Consider the following 12841-nt stretch of genomic DNA (forward strand, 5'->3'; position numbering starts at 1 on the left):
AACGACCCATTCAGATGGAAGCAATTTCTAGTCACAGAGGATGAAAAAAGTCGTAAAGCGGATTCTTGAAAGTCATCCTGGCCTCTGAACAAGTGACAAGAGTCAGAAGTCCCTTTTCCCAAACGCCCATCCGAGATGAATGTTTCAGAGCAAGGAACAACACACCATTGGATTGGGTTGGCTGTCTGGCTGTCTGGCTGGCTCACTCTTCCTCGATCATCCGAGGATTCGAGATTCAAAACCTGCACTCCAGAGCCGGTTTATTGATGTTTGGAAGTTGTCCTCTTATCCTCGCCTCTGCTTGCTTGTCCGTCCCCCTTATCTTATGTTACTTCTTCTTTGTCGGAATGACTTCGAAAGAGCTCATCTCTCAAACCTTTGTCTTGGTCTTCCATCTCCAACAGAGACATCGTTCCCCGAACGCTGAGAAAGAATCTCTTGAGCTCGAGGTCCCGCTGAGGGAAAGGCACTGGCGATTTATCAAAATGTAGCATCATCTCATTCCGGACGCGGCACCGACCAGTCGAGAGCAAAAAACAGAGCGACAACCATTCAATAACGAGTTCTCGGGTAGCAGGGCTCTAAAATAACTTCATAACGACGACACCCTCGGCTACGATCAATTCTTGAAGTCAAATTGATACCTGCTCTTGAGCATAGAGTTTTTCATCTTAGAGCGGTCTAAAGTTGTGCCCGTCTCTTTCGGACACGCACATTATTGCTCACCGCTCAGCAATATTACATTTTAAGCGTGGACAAATGTATGATTCCTTGGTGTGATCCCTTCGCTAAAAGTGAAATACATATGTACACAACATCGAAGAACTGAAGTTAAGGTGGAAAAAAAGACAAAGAGATACAAACGAAGTCGTTTGACGAGTATGAACGAACGGTGGGAAAAAGCGATTTGTCATAATAATAGTGTCATCCTCGCCTCGTCGTCGTCGCCATCGTCCGTCAAGTGGTTCGTTCTTTTTGAATGCTTGTTGTCTCCAAATCCCTACTGGCATCTGTGTGCGGAGTCATAGCCGGAGTCGGAGTTGGAGATCGCACGACCAAAGTCTCCTCAATTTCGTGGATTGGATAACTTACACCTACGTTAGATAGAAGTACGACTCACACTCAACCGAAGGTCTTGTGCACTTCCTCTCATCTTGGATGCCATGCCAACGCACAGACGACCAGCCAGATATGTTAGTTGAGAAACTATTTTCAAAATCCGAAGACGACGTAAAATTCGCTCATTCTGGCCGGTTAATGGTCTTATGCTATGAAGCTATTAGCTAGCTTACCACAATATCGACCCAAGGTGAAATGACCCCATTGATATGCCACACCCCTATTTTCAATTCCTCGCCAACACTCCATTCAAGAATTGGCTCAGCATACTTTACGCTCTTAGAATGGAATTTCAGCTTCCAATACGATGGGATACTGCGGTAACGATGTCAACGCGTGGAAAACATCACAAAGTCCATTTGTCGAGGTCTCGTCTGGTTTTAAATACGATATACTGTAGAGAAACCGAGGGAGATAATGCTGCCTCACCCCTCTGCCATTGCTAGATTCATTCCTTCTCCTTGTCGGCTTTGGATTTCTGGATTCGGCAAGCGACAATTTTGATCGTAATGTAATGATATCAGGATTGGACATCAAGCATATGAACAGGACATATAAAGTTGAGCTGGGGGAAACCCGAGGAACCAGACCAGGACCAGTGGACTTGCTAAGGCTTCTCGCCAGCCTTTCTCGTCCTCCTCTTCTCCTCTCACTCTTGCTCCTTCTTACCCTCCCCTCCACGTCTTCTTCCTCTTCTCTCCCTAGCAGTACTTGTCTATTCCCAAGTGACCAAGATATGATAAAGCTAGCTTGGTCATTTCGCATCCGCCTCCGAGTAACTCTATGGCCAAAGTCAGCTCCGATGTTTTTTTTTGATTTGGACTGACACTCGGAAGACGTTCTCGATCCTTTCCCGGGCTCCACATTCGCTATCCGAAATCTACGTTACAGTATGCCTTCTACGCATTTCCGCATTCGTTTGGACAGAGACCAGGGAGATCTGTAAAGGAGAGATCCTACGTAATTATTCATGGATGACTCCATGCCTCTGATCCAATTAGCGAGATCCTCCGTTTTTAGTTCGACTTTTTTCTCGCCTTTCCCGACGCCAGTGGGAAACTTATCGCCCAAAACTCTGCGCACTCTTCAGTTCCTCAATTCTGGGGAGGAGAGATAACAGGTTGGATATCTGTATCTGTATTGGAAAAAAGCCGGGTAACAGCGAAGAAACGAAGATGATTCGCTTAAAACATGGCCGTAACTTTTATTGATTTATATATCGCACACTTTTGGCCGCAGAAAAGTTCCTTTTCACTTTCTCATTCACCCTTGGCCACCATAAGGAACACCAAAGGTAAAAAAAACCAATGCCAAAAGAGGCCATTTGACTTCTTCCCCTCATACCGGGTCTTTGTAGACGAACTCATAGAATGAGGGTAGGGGAAAATATCCATGCTGAAGATCAGATTTGGACGAGTCCCTGACCCTTCCAACAGCTACAGAGGGCCACCATACATTTTACAAATGTCAATAACTTGAACAATATTTTCTTAACTTGACGATTTTGGGACCCAGAGTCTATTAGAGTGCTCTCATTCTCAAAAAACGGGAAGAGATGGATTAAAAAACAATAGATATATTATTGAACTTCTTCACTGATGATTAGAACAAATGGTCACGATCAAGAAGGGCCCATTGATTTACTTTTCCAGTGCGAATTCCAAATACCATTAAGTGATGACCGTCAAATTGACCCAAATCCGTTTGCTCCAACAATCAGAACCTCTGAGGCATAGATCATATATGCCATGATCGATGAGGAGATGTGAGCATATATAAAAATAAATGAGAGCGGAGGTTCCGACAAATGGATCACTTTTGGGGCTCCAATTATTCATCATCCTTCTGGCTTCTGCTTCCCAATGTCAACAAAGCTAGGAATATGTAGATCCCCCCCCCACTGGTTTGCGGTTGATTCGAAGGTCAGAAGAGGAATCCTCTGCAGTTAACTGAACCAGTGTGGGAGTCCTAGTTGCCCAGCAGCGAGCTCCCCAGCCAAAACGAGTTGATCCCCGACTACCGTCGTGCCAAATCAATACGCTATGATGAGCATTGGACATCCATGCAAACTGGTTGGCTCAACTTGAGCCTTGGCTAAAATAGGCCTTTGGCAAGGGCATACAAATTAGAGGGAAACAAAAGTCATGTCGGAGCAAACTCCAAGTAACCCAAAAATGCATATGAGATCCAGCCTCTCCGTTGAAGCAATTTGTTTCCGAGTCTATTTGGTGAAGGCACCATTTCCCCATGACTTTTGAAACTCCCTGTACGAAGAAAAGACCAGGCCGGTGATGAACGGACCTTTGGTGGGAACAAGACCATTGGTTCAAGCCTTTTGCCGAGGCTCAAGTATTGGAGCGTGGTTGTGACGGGGGAAGCGAAGGGCGCCGAAACGGGAACCCCTACATAATGTTCAAAAGAGACCATACTAGTGCCAGGTACGTGAAGTTCCATTAAACCAGCACATGAATGAATTGGAGTTTCCTTTCCGATATTTATTTTGGTGAAGAATTAGGAACATTTTCTTGCAATTTCAACTTCAAGGAACAGAAAAGCAGTCTAGACTTTCGGTGTTATCTGCATTGTATTTGTCTTGGACTTGGAAGTGAGAACCAGAGTCGAGAACGCGAACGCAAAGAGGGATAGTGGGGATACATGTGGGTAGGTGGCTCGTCTTGAAACAAAGATCCTCCTTCACCAAGTCTGTGAATATATGGATATCTCGGTCCATATGATTTAGTTCCTTATTGCAGCCAAGCAATGTGATGTGATTGTGGTGGAATGTGGACCCAAAATAACCAAACCAGCATATCGTTTCCTCCAACCCAAGAGCAGAGAGACACAAGATCTTGACGTCTGAACGAACGTTGGACGGCTGTGATATTTCTCATTTATATGTTTGCCCATTCAATTCGGCATTGATCGCTTTATCAAACACAGGGGCCAATTTATATGTTTAGAGACCGTACGCTAAGCCTCTAATACCAAAGATTAGTCATTAATCCCAAGATCTTATTCCATCCTTTGGTTTAGTTGAGCATGGCCCTTTAATTTTTGCTATCGTTGTTTTTTGCTGGGAGTACTCAACGTACATACCAAGCTGAGACAGAATAAGAGATGAGATGAGAGTGCGGGAAAGAAAAGTTGAAGCTTTGGCCTTTGTTGTAGGTCCCTGGTGGCCAAGTCGTAATCAAGTGAATGGACATCAGAGAAAAGGAGCTAGCACATTGTCATTTCCTCGCCTCACTCACACCATGCATTCTTTTATCTCATGGTTCACCGTTTTCCAACCTAAACCGATAAGCACTTTAGCCTCTCCACAATTTAGGGGGCTAAATTTTTTGAACCGAGACATTCTAGCTTGCAATGCAGCAGAAAAACAGTAGTTACTAAAATTGAAGCATTTCCTTTGCAAAGAAAAAACGCAAGCACATGGAATGGATCATCTCCTCCTCTTTTGCAACATACTCGTCGATAATGTGGAAGGCCTGGATGAAAATGTTCCAGACCTGCAAGGTTAGTGGGGCTCTTTTTGTTGTTCTTTTCGACACCTCACGAGTACAGTGGCAATGCAAAGGCTGTTAGAATGCTCCCTCGATTTTGAACGGAATCCCTTTTGGCTGATCTTTATCCCTAGATTTGAGAGGAACCAAGGGAAGTGGGAAAACGGGAACCTTTCCAGGGAAAATGGACTCTAAGCAGTAATCTAATTCATACGAGGACCCCGTTACGCTTATGGACTGGGCACAAACCATTTTTGACTCTTATTTCAAATTGATGACCTCCATCTCAAACTCTTACCAGACAGGACTTCATTTAGAGAGTGATCGGTTCATACCAGAGATGACTTGAGACAGACACTTGAGACATTGGAAACCACGAGAGAACCCTGCGATTAAGCTGGCAAGAACCCCGATAGAGGGGCTCATTCCCTCCTGGATGAAGCCTTATAGACCTGCAGTTCGATCTCAGGTGACCTGCATAAGTGGGTCCCTGGAAAAAGGACCACTAACCGCGAGCTAGAAGAATGTCCTTGAAACGAAATTGGTAGGACTACATCGCTCTTACTTCCAATCCGAATAATCTAGGGTCCGGCGGCACTTTAGTCGTTTCCCCACAAAAACGCCGCCAACAACCATAGGGGGTTACCGGGTCTGTATATTAATTGACTACGGCGTGGAAAGTGCACTACAGAAGAAAACTTTTGTGCGCTTGGTTTTCATGAACAGATGATTACCGCTGAAAGGTCCAGGTCCAACTTTTGGTTTGGCATTAGTGCACCTACAGGTAGGTTGCCTATACAATTTTCACTTCCCACCCCTTTAGCATCCTCTCTGAGGGATCCGAGATTCTAATCAGCTCATATTATTATTGCCAGCAAGTCCCGTGCTGGACAGAGGGCAAGTCACTCTTCGCCAATAATATGGCGTTGATCCAGCAGAGACAGGAATAAGTTTCAAAAAAGTCAGAAGTACCTTCGCTTGCCTCAAAATGAGTGGCAGTACTGAGTGGCATCACTAACCAGTATCAATCCAAGTCTAACGTAGAGGAGATCGATTAGCTTGGTCCAATAAGGTAAGCCTCTAAAAGTTGGTTCATGGAAATTTTCCGGCTGAATACTGATGACATTAGCAAGAAGCAAATTAGATTATAGGTGTAAAAGTACAACTAAACTCCTCCAATCAGAAATTGGCAATAACATAATTTGGCATGATGGTTTCCGTTTCATTGAAAAGAGGCTTAAATAGCCATATTCAAAAAAGTTTGATCAAAATGTACAAACAAATCAATGTCTTTGACACTCACTGAATATTTTAAGCATCTGTTAAAAAGTCTTTAAAATTGAACCACAAGAGTGAGCCGAAATCAAGCCCCGTCCGATCTCTAATTTCTGGCACCCCTATTCCTATTCCTGCGATTCCCCGCCTAAGGGCAACTTAAAGGAGCGGTGTCGGAGTAATGATACAATGAGTAATGATGATGTTTTCAGGCGTAGAAGCCTTTCATTCTGAGGCAAAACATCCATTCATGTCTTCTCTTTCTCGAGCTGAAGGAAGGGTCAGGCCGAAACACGAAATTTCACTTCACCCACCCACCCATTATTTATTGCCAGTTCATAAATATTGCCAATTCCTTTGCTTGTCTTTCCCCAGAAAGCCATTTCTTAAGCTTTTCAAACACACGCGGACTCGGCAAGAAGGCCTTACGCACATGATTATCATCTTGACTGCAAAGTTTCTGGGACTCGGTTTGCCACAACAGATGGCTGGTTGTGTGCCATTAAAAAAAAGATAATTGGCTCGACTGGCTCAGTTGATATTCACCATCCGGTCGAAAATCTTCATGGCGAGGGATGACGGATGCATCTTTGCGGAAGCATGCTTGCTGGTGCATTTTGCATCATCTTGTACATGACGAAGCGCTCCAATCCGAATTCCAATCAGTGTCAGAAGAAATTAGAGGGTTGCCAAATGACTGATGAACGTGTGAGGACGAGATTCTTTCTTGAAGGAGGTAGGCTGATGGACGCGGTCACCGCAACAAAGCACGATTTAATCAGGGAATCAAGGTCCTAAAGTCTCTCTCTCTCTCTGAGCACATACTCACACACAAAGTTAAATTCATCAAGCGCTAGAATTCCATCTCTCCCCATTCTCCAGCCTAAGGGGGTGATGAATTCGTCGAAGTTTGGATAAAGCCGTTTTTGAGTTTTCATGATGACTGACTCTACTCAGGGCCCAACCCTCACCAATTTCAAAGGAATCAAATGGGGCAACAAACTGTTTGGCGAAAGAGCTCGTCTATAGGAACTAATATGAACCTGGATTGAGAGAAACAAAGCCATCGGATTGGTCACAGGTTCCAGCGAATTACAGCCATTATTCCGGGCTAATCCCCCGCTTTCGTAGCACATTTCTCACTCATTAGAAATCACTTCATCACACGCCTTGTCAGATTCATCATGAACAAACAAAAAACGAAAAACGAGCTTTGGACACACGTTTCTGAAACTTTTCAAATCTCGAGTTGACCAATGCAGTGTGTCCGCAATTATTCAACCCACTCCAATCCCCGAGAGACGTCAACGAAGGTGATCTACACACTCACTGAGTCGCTCATTCCGCTCTAGAGGGTGGCTCGAGATAGGCAGGATTTTCTTTTTATAATCACGAGACACACAATCTCTCGGAGTGTCTCCAGGCTTTTCATAATTCAGAACATTCCATTAACCAAAATGAGACGTTGTCTGCCAGGTCTAGTCATCCATGGCGCATAGGACTGATTCGCAGGGGTCTTCTTCTTTTTCCTGCTCCTTGTCGTCTTTCTTCCATCCATCCAGGATTTACCTAGCTTAGCATGATGAGCGATGACATTCCGAGAGAAGTCACCACCCGCTTCAAGCTTCACGGGACTGCGAGGTGGCGAGAGTGGAAAACGAGTGGAAAATTCAATTCCCTGAAAGCTGTTTTGAGTCTGAGGTGGACTTGGCAAGAATGTTTCATATTTTGCCTTGTGCCGTGATTAATGGATTTTCTATCACCTACCAAGCTGCTATTAGTTGAATAGCACTGCCCCTGACCAATCCGAGAGCGTCATTGGTCATAAATCACCCACGTCCTGCTCAATTGAGTATGGAAGGAATTTATAGCAGACACTCGCACACACAATAGGCAAATTGATTGGAAATATTTTTTTCCATCTCCTGTCAAGCTTTATTGCGTGGGGAATGAGTTCCAAAAGATCTTTGAAAGTGCCACATATTGGGAGTGAAGAAGGTGAACACAAACTCAGTTAGTTAGCCGGACGGCATGAATTTGCATGTGAACTCCCATTCGCAACGCTTGTTTGATGGTCTCTAACTTGGAAATTGGCGGAAACGCGAGGAGAGCTTCCCAAATGGCGTCTTGTCACAGCAGCCTAATTCGACTCCAGGGCCACTTTCAACGACCATTACGGTCTTACCCTGGCACCTTCGGGCTAATCAACTCCTCACAATTTTTCTCTCACTCTTACTCTCTCTCTTACTGTTCATCGTTCCCAAGCATTCAAATAGTACAACAAAGTAAGTGAATGAATGTAGGGCATTTGTATGAATATTGATTGCCATTCTCGTTTTTGTGCTTCTTTGCCTCCACTCCGTTTTTTGCTCATTCAATTGTCCTCTGTCAGGGGCTCTCTGGGCCAAAGATGATTGAATGGCCTTTGGGCTTCATGAAATTGTGTCCCATGCAAGAGGAGACTCGCTTTTGGGAGTTGTCGTCGTGAATTGTCATTCCCATTCATTTGCCAGTCACTCTTTACAAAAATGATTGGTGCATTATGGGTGACTCGAATTCTAAATCTAACCCGGTCGTACCTTGTTGTGAAACTTCCTGAGGATTTGTTTCTTGTTTCGATTAATTGTATGGGATAAGGGTGACAAAATCGTTGATAAGAACACACAAGCCCACTGAAAAACTTTTAATTGGAGCCTCTCTTGGTTGGAAAACAGGTTTCCCACTTGCATTTGAAAGGCTAACTTCAGGCAATCTTTGACAAGATCCTCAAGATAGCCGGGTAATTGATGGTTAGTCACTTTCTAGCACCATGCCTGGAGGGTCAGCATTTTTCACAATCATTTTGGGAGTGTAATGGGCCTCTAAATATGTGTGACTGTCCCTCTAACACCCACTAAAACTTCTTTCCTAGCAGGATCCTGATTGAAATGAAGACACTTTGAGACGTTTCTATGGAATCCTCTTCTTCCTCACTTCAGATCACTTCACTTCATGGGGGGGGGGGTCCAAAAGGCTCAACATCAGCAATTCTCTTTGAGTCGTGTCCCTTGTGATGATTTGGATTTTTTTTTTTCGCTCAGTCTCCTCAGATTTGAGTCAACCCAACTGGGTTCTTAAATGGTCCCCATGAAATAGTCCTTCAAGTTCAGGTCTCCCAAACACTTCATAGACAACAAAATAGACCACACTCCGCTTGGAAAAACCTCGAACGGACTGACTAACGTAGTCGGATCAGTTCGTGAACTGAAACTCCCACAACAAAAATCGAGCGACGAGCAAGCGGAGAAGGAGCGAATTCCGGCGAGAGCGTCCAAGCCTCTCGTGGTGGAAACGAGTCTGCTCATCACTGGAGTTCAAAGGAATACTACAATCCTCGAGTTGTTCGAGGAGAAGCCCTCCTTGCACAAGAGGAGCGCTGCGAGCGAGATCTTTTGGACAGACTAAGAGTTCTTGCATGGGCAAGAAGGAAGACATGGAGACTCGTCAGAAAAGTCAGTGTACCCGTGTACCAATGTACCAGTCGACGAAGAACATGACTCCAGATTGGAGGGCCAACGAGTATATATTGGGTTCATCAATGCACTTCGATCCATCCCGAGAGAACTGGCAAAGGACCCTAACATCTGTATCACGAAGAGAGAAAGAAGAGAGAGCAAAGAGTACAAGGGAAGAGAGAGAGGAGAAAATGAGGGCCAAGAAAGACCACCCCTGTCTCGAGACTCATGAGAAGTTCCATATCCAGACCAGGGATGCTGGAATATTCCATATAAAATCGAGCACATAGAACGAGAGGGCGAACCTTCTCAGTATCTATCTGGCCGGCAATTCGGAGGCCATGACAAAGCAAAGTAGGTTTCATGTGGAAATCGAGATATGTCAATGACTCTGTTAGTTGATCAAAAGAATGTCCCTCGAGGTTTATGTTGGAAGAGTCGTTGGTTGTCAGATTTACAGTCTGGCTTCAGTTGCATTCCTCATTCCTCGATCCTCGTCCTTCTCTCCTTGTTCCTCGTTCCCTGTTCCTCTGCGTCGCTTTGGAAGGACAGCAATGTTTCAAATTCAACTTGTGCGACACGACATTTCAGTTCAGACAAAGGAACACGAACGGCGTCCCTGGGGAATGGTTTGAGGCTCAGTCAACGGAGGGAAGGAAGGAAGGAAATGGCGAACTTGGTCCCACTTCCATTCGAGAATTTCGCCGTCTCTCTCCAATCGGTTCGTGCCCACTCAGCTTCCGGATGAGCCGCGAAGCCACACCCACCCCACAATCCACACTCGCTCTGGGAGACACAGACACAGACAGAGAAAGAGAAAGAGAGAGGGTTGGTTGTTGGTTGGTTGCAAACGACCCATTCAGATGGAAGCAATTTCTAGTCACAGAGGATGAAAAAAGTCGTAAAGCGGATTCTTGAAAGTCATCCTGGCCTCTGAACAAGTGACAAGAGTCAGAAGTCCCTTTTCCCAAACGCCCATCCGAGATGAATGTTTCAGAGCAAGGAACAACACACCATTGGATTGGGTTGGCTGTCTGGCTGTCTGGCTGGCTCACTCTTCCTCGATCATCGAGGATTCGAGATTTAAAACCTGCACTCCAGAGCCGGTTTATTGATGTTTGGAAGTTGTCCTCTTATCCTCGCCTCTGCTTGCTTGTCCGTCCCCCTTATCTTATGTTACTTCTTCTTTGTCGGAATGACTTCGAAAGAGCTCATCTCTCAAACCTTTGTCTTGGTCTTCCATCTCCAACAGAGACATCGTTCCGAACGCTGAGAAAGAATTCTCTTGAGCTCGAGGTCCCGCTGAGGGAAAGGCACTGGCGATTTATCAAAATGTAGCATCATCTCATTCGCGACGCGGCACCGACCAGTCGAGAGCAAAAAACAGAGCGACAACCATATTGTCATACTGCCGAGGCTTTTTGTTGATCTCACGAATAAACACGAAATGTTCAAGCGCGTGGTCTAGTTCCAGCAACTAGAAATGTTACTCGCTCATTTTGCTTACGATTATGTCTCAACCATTAGACAAGCTATCAATAAAGAGTTCTCGGGTAGCAGGGCTCTAAAATAACTTCATAACGACGACACCCTCGGCTACGATCAATTCTTGAGGTCAAATTGATACCTGCTCCTGAGCATAGAGTTTTTCATCTTAGAGCGGTCTAAAGTTGTGCCCGTCTCTTTCGGACACGCACATTATTGCTCACCGCTCAGCAATATTACATTTTAAGCGTGGACAAATATTGCTAGGTGATTAAATACTACAGATGAGAAGCTACAACAATGCACCACTCAACCAGTTGAAATTTATCCTTGTCGAAAGCTTCCTTTCGTCTAAAACATCTACTATATCATAAACGTTTTCCAGAGCGCCCCGAAAGATGAGCCGTTTGAAATTGGCCTCTAGGCCCTGTACGTAATCTGTTACCTGGCCAAGATGACAGTCCTACCTTGGTAAAGGATCCATCGACCATTAAGTAGCTCTTCCCAGATTTTGATAAATCATATCCTAAAAGCTAACGGTTTGAGTATCTACTGTACGTACATGCCCGCAATATAATCTGGCGTGGTATGGTGTTTCCAAGGGAAACCACCCCATTGAACATTGAAATCATGCTGCGTGGTCGCCGGCATCGTCTGCCATCATTCCGTGGTTCTAATTGAGGTTCTGCATGCACTGTTGGATTGTGCACTACGTACATAGTAGGGCAGGAGAGAACCAGTCGTCACAGAGCACGAGGGGAACTCACGTAGCACTATTGGGCATACTACTGTCAATGTTGTATGGACTTCAGAAGGATACAAAGGGCACTCTGAGATTCGTTTTTGTTCAAGTGTTATAGAAGCAGAGAGAGAGAGAGAAAGAGAGCTAGGGATTTTTCACGCTACTCGTAATCAGATTACATTGTCCATTACCGATGCGGATTATATTGCGTTCGTGTCTCGCTGGAAATTGTCCCCATGTATTCTAAGGGGTCCTTTCACGGGTCCAGACATCTAGAATTAACCCCTTAAGGGACCAATTTACCTCATTATATGCACATTTACTTATTGTGTTAACCTAATGTTGCCGGACTCTTACGACGAGATCTGATATCATCGGTGCTAAAAGCCGGCCACATGTTAGCCTTAAAACTTACGTGGAGTAATTTTCATACAGTTCATGTTCATACCCCGTAGGTATCTGAAGAGGTAGCTTAGCATTGTGGCCGCGGAAACACCGAAAACCCCATTGTCCCGCATTTTTTTCATTTTATATTGATCTTTTCATTTTATGAGTGACGATTCTCCACCGTGGCTATTATGCATTATAGTTTTCATGAAGGACGCTTTGGCAAAATGCTTCTCCTTGAAAGGGCCCTATGCTAATTGATTTAGGGCTCTTTTCCTGGAGTTCTCCATCTAGATAACTGCATATGTACAATCTGTTTACGCCCGTCCACAATTGCTACTCCACGTCCGTACACAATCTATGGAACGTTCTCTTTCTTTCAGTTCGAGTTTCCTGTGTCTCTTCAGATAGCGATTGACAATCGCTTGACAATTTGACAGATTTGACGATTTGATGGATAAGCCGCGAGACTTAGGACGTGAACTTCTCAATTTTGTTGAAAACGGAGATCTATTTGGATATAACACTCTGATCGGGGAAACTTCCAAGCCATGTATTTTTTGGGTTCTTAGTTTCTCAAGAATGGATAAGGAAAAAGACGGTTGACCCACACAGTTTGATTCGGATTTGGTGGAACATGTTCAAAACATATACCATGACATTGGCGACTTAATGTGCTTTCAAAGACGGAATTTCAAAGAGCCACTTTATTGCTAGGATGGTGACACTTAAAGAAAGAAATGCCGTGGCAATTGTTTGGACGATTCATGCTGACAAAACTGCACAGCGTTTTAAGATATGAATCCACGATTGAAAAGGAATGTCCGACCACCATG

Source organism: Tigriopus californicus, chromosome 6 (genome assembly GCF_007210705.1).
Source record: "Tigriopus californicus strain San Diego chromosome 6, Tcal_SD_v2.1, whole genome shotgun sequence".
Lineage (NCBI taxonomy): Eukaryota > Metazoa > Arthropoda > Copepoda > Harpacticoida > Harpacticidae > Tigriopus > Tigriopus californicus.